The sequence below is a fragment of the Alosa pseudoharengus genome, unplaced genomic scaffold, assembly GCF_046254945.1.
Source record: "Alosa pseudoharengus isolate Yale_2024_CS ecotype anadromous, Long Island Sound unplaced genomic scaffold, YU_APseudo_1.1 YU_APseudo_1.1_scf_18, whole genome shotgun sequence".
NCBI classification, from domain to species: Eukaryota; Metazoa; Chordata; class Actinopteri; order Clupeiformes; family Clupeidae; genus Alosa; species Alosa pseudoharengus.
The window spans coordinates 8,838,142-8,843,141 of NW_027468650.1; the positions used below are offsets into that span (position 1 = coordinate 8,838,142).

The 5,000-nt window shown below is 44.8% G+C and overlaps 1 protein-coding gene across 2 annotated transcripts in view; it reads right to left on the minus strand.

Moving 5' to 3' along the window:
• The window catches only part of LOC143130921 (dihydropyrimidine dehydrogenase [NADP(+)]-like), a 157,461-nt gene that overhangs the window by 84,478 nt on the left and 67,983 nt on the right, over positions 1 to 5,000 (minus strand). The window lies entirely within an intron of this gene.

Sequence of the window (5,000 nt, forward strand, 5' to 3'; positions counted from 1 at the left end):
TCTCTAAAACTGACTTAAAAAGATTTCTGGGAAAGAGGGCCATGGTAAAAAAGTACTTGAGATGGGAAGAAATCAAATGAAAAAGATTAAACTCTTCAATAACTTAAGCCTTTTCACCAAATTTTGCCATTTACATGAAGTCTGCTGCTTTTTTTTGTCACTCTGTATGTGACAATGACACATACCTGAAAGAAATACAACACAGTATCTCCACCTCACCTACCCTCTGAGCACAAAACCGAAAACTTTAAAAGCTTTTCTTCCAAATTGATAAGTTAGCCAAGGTCACGGCACATCTCCATGCGGCTTTTCAGCGGCTAACAGCCGGTCTACACCATGTTACGTCCACGGAGCGGAAAAAAAAAAAATTTTAGAACACATGTCTAATTTTTTTGAAAGTAGGGCCTACGCGCCGCCATCACGTCTGGTGTAGCCAGTTCCATTGATTATAGTGGAAGCTAATTGTCACAGCATACGCTCCACAAACGGAACGCTTCAGTTAAGTGCCTTGTGTAGCACTGCTTGCAAATTAGTTATGTGTACCGTATATGAAACGGAAACGGAGGCAAAAGTAACAAAACGGAATCTCACATGCCCACAGTGAGCAATTTCCCCACTCTTTTGACAGTCTTCCATCGTGGTACAACAAAGCACACGAGTGATTCATTAGCACATGGCTGGAGCCAGACACTCCCAGCCACACAACAGAGGAAGGAAACAACACACAACACTAAAGAGAGAGAAATCCTCTGTGATAAATTAGCTCGGGAGGGGTCTGTGATCACAGTCATTACCACTGATGTGGGGTGATTAATGTATTGCTGAGGTGTGAATATTTAAGTGTGGCGTAGATGGTGGGGGGGGGGGGGGGGGTTGTGTCTGGGTTGGTGATTCCTCCTCCAGAATGACGGTATAGTCTTGTGGGGAGACTTTCCATCATGCCACACTGTGGCAACTGACACGTATACACCCCCCACCAAACACACACACACACACACACACACACACACACACACACACACACACACACACACACACACACACACACACACACACACACACACACACCACTCAAACTCTAGCCAGGGGATCTAATAAGGACCTCGCTCCTCTCGTGGGCCGGCCCTCCAGATTACCCAGCTTGCATTTCCCGCCTAGTCAGCTTTTCCTTTTTCGCGGAGAAAATCGCATGCAGCCAACCGCCACCCCTGCATCGGACCGGGGTGGGGGGAGTACTTGAGTGGGTAAGTAATTCATATTTCCTTCAATGAAAGAATACAGACTTGCAGGGATAAAGGGAGCAGCAGAGAGGGAGAAAAGATCATCGCTCAGCAATCCCCCCCCCCCCCCCCCCGAGATACAATATGAAACAGAATGAACCTTGGACAATATAGTATACAGATACAGTATGCTGAGTGTGCGAAGGAAAATACCGTATGTTGTGCAACACATGAGGCACCTGGGGGTCAGGCGCAACTGTTGGAATGGGCCGCTGGCAGAGGACGCTCAGTTAAACCAGCATACTTCAGTGATGTGTTATGCCTTGATTTCATGTAGCAGTCCACTATGGTGGTAGAAAAGGGGGGGAGGGTGGTGTTTGAATTCCTCAAAGGGGTGATTCCTTTAATGTTCTGGTCAGGCTTTCTCGCCAGTTTAGCTAAAGTGCTCTGTGTATGGGCGTAGGATTCCTCAATGAACCAAAAGATAGAGTTGAACTGTTCCCTTGCTGAAAGATAGAGTTGAACTGTTCCCTTGCTGAAAGATAGAGTAGAACTGTTCCCTTGCTGAAAGATAGAGTACAGTAGAACTGTTCCCTTGCTGAAAGATAGAGTAGAACTGTTCCCTTGCTAAAAGCTTTTTAGCCGTAAAGTATTTGTTCTGACTTTAACCAGATGAGGACGGTGGCTGACTATGGTCAAAAAGGAGCGGTAAATAAAATAACACATGCCTGAAAAAAAAATGGCAGTGCAAAAATATGCTTACGTTTATGTTTCTTAGCTGATGCTTTTGTCCAAAGCTACTTACAATGACATCAATAAACATTACACTAACATTACAAGTAACAATTAAAGTTATATACCCTTATACAAAATACAAATTTTAACAATAGACAAATGAATAATGACAACCACCATGAACATACATGTACTGTACACATACACCATATTGTTAGGATAGATGCAAAGGTTAGGCATGACACTGTCATTTTTCACATCCCATCCACCAGAGGGGGTGTTGGCTCACCTCTGGCCACTTATTGGCTCATTGAGCTATTAAGGCAGCTCAGGTGGGTAATGGCGGGTAGCGCTATTGTGGGACTGCAGTGTTTGTCGTCGCTGGAAGAGGACTGGAGTTCGGTGAGTCTCTGGGATTTTCGCCTTGGGCCACGACCAGGACTCTTTTAGGACCTTTGGGATTTTAGGACTGGGCTACAGCGACTGACCCCACTGACTGACACGACATAATGCTACACTGAGGTTAGGGACCCATGGCAGGTAGAATTGTACCTAGTTAGTTTCCCCTAGACAGCGGGTTGTTGCGTTTGGATACGGCTGCCGCCATGGGCATCCCCTAACAATGTACAATATATAAAATGATGAAAATGATTAAAATGCCACATAGAATCAAGAAAAAACCTCTCTCTCTCTTTCACAAACACACACACACGCACACACACACACACACACATGCACACACACACGCACACACACACACACACACACACACACACACACACACACAGATTGAGACAGAGAGAGAAAGACAGAGAGACACACTGATCCATGACAGCAATGAGGCTTAGCAAAAAATAAATGCAAAATCACTATCAAATTAAGCTAGTTAGCTTGCAGTCATGCAGACCGTTTAATTCTTCCTCATATCAGAGATTCCTCATGTTTTAATTAACCTTGTGGGCTAATTGCCAATAATAACAATGGCCTCCTCCAGTATGAGGACACCTCTGCTAATTTAGAGCAAATTCCACGCACGCTCTGCAATGCTGGGTCAATCATCGAGGTCTTCCTTTCAAAAAAGCATCTAAAATGGAGTCTGCAGGGAGAACCTCACACTTTTCCTTTGCACGATGAAGCATAATGTCACCACTTGTGCAAAGCTTTGATTTACAGTCAAGCATTCATTGTTGGAATATGGACCATGGACTTCAAACAAAGCTTGATTGAATCTCCTCAACTGACGCTTGTGAAAAGTGCAAAAAAAAAAAAATCTACCAGTGGAGCGGCTAATCTGTGGACCAATGGCAAGAGGGGCTTGACAAAACAAATACACTGGCGGCCTAACGTTTGCCCTGGGACACACTGGGTTGCAATCATTTGGTTGAGTAAATGTGTATTTTACAGTCATGGCTAATTATGAATCCATGTAGAACAAGCTCTGTTTCTGCGCGCTTAAGCAACCGAGGTCTGCACCGGCATATCTGTGAAGCTTCACAGAGCTGGGTAATGGCTTCAGTGGGTAACCAGTTGTGAACGTCCCGGTATAACCCCACCACCGCCACCACCAGCACCAGCACCACCACACCCCACCCCCCAGCTCTATAATAAATCTCATTACTGAGCATCCGTGTCATCCGTGGTCATCTTTGGGCCAAGCCACCGTCCCGTGATGTACTCTCTGTTTGCTTGGGAATCATAGCAGGTGTGCCCTTTATGGCTGTAATCTAATTAGCTTGACATCAATGGGGTGTCAGAAAGCAAGGAGTGCTCCACCAGCCCTCACCTACTGCACACACACACACACACACACACACACACACACACACACACACACCTCAAACACTCAAACAAAGAAAGTGGTAAACTTTGTTTGTCCAAAAAAAAAAACACCCAATGGCACAGGGTCACACAAGAATATTTAGTTTGAAGTGCCGTTTGTTGTGAACTCTGCTGAAAGAATAGGAGGCAGATGCAAAAACAGAAAGATGCAAAAACAACGAGAGAAAATAAAAACAGCACAGTAATAATAAAAACAGAATAGCTCATTGCTTGGCCCAAAGCAACACAGCATCCTTCTCTCCTCTCCTCCTGATGGAACTACTGTCTCTTTTCTCTCTCTCTCTCTGGTTAGAGTGAAGGAGACAGAGCGAGAGAAAGAGATGGCGAGAGAATTCTCCAGGAATAATACCAGGTGTAACATCTGCATAATGATTTGTGCTTCTCTCCTGGAGGGGCTGTCGCAGAGGCCTCAGTGATAATCCTTTCAAACAGGTTTTAAAGCACAGGGCCATTTGTCAAGTCCGGAGAGCTCATTCAAGGCCATTTGTCACAAACATTGCCATGTGCTAGAGAAAATGAACTGCTAAAATCCAAGCAAAAAGCCACCATTAAAAATAAATAAATAAATAAAACACCATGCCAACACCCACACACGTTTTGAATGCAGTTAGAGCTGAATAGTGTTATGGCGACACAAAGCGACACGGGTGTGTTGGGTGGTGGTGTGTGTGAGAGAGATTTCTTCAGAAAGAGAATTAAAGATGCATGCTGGGGTGAACGATGAAAGTTAGGGCTGGGGGAGCCTACCGGAACTTCCGTGGCAGCACGTTGCCAGCCCCTGAAACAATGTTATGATTTCCAATTTTACCGCTTGCCACGAAAACAAGTGGCTGACAGTGGGACACCTGTTCAAATCTGCCATCGCTCACTTCATCACTTAATCAAAGACTTCTGCCAGAGCTAGTCAGCCAAACTAATTTGGCCTAATGGAAATGAATTGGGTGGTGAAACGGTGCTGGCAACGTAGCATTTTCAGCCTAAAATGCCAGCACTTCATAGGACTGAAGTGCATCACCACCTATTTACCAAAGCACTTAGCGAAACTTCCTCATGTACTGGCTTATGTAAACACAGTATTTACAAACTTCAGGCCACTTCAGACTGTTCTATTCATTATAACCTTTTTATGTACAGGGCCGCTGTGTAAAACTCAACAGAAAACGGTCAGCAAAACTGTCCTATGTGTGCAAATGGGCCGATATGTGA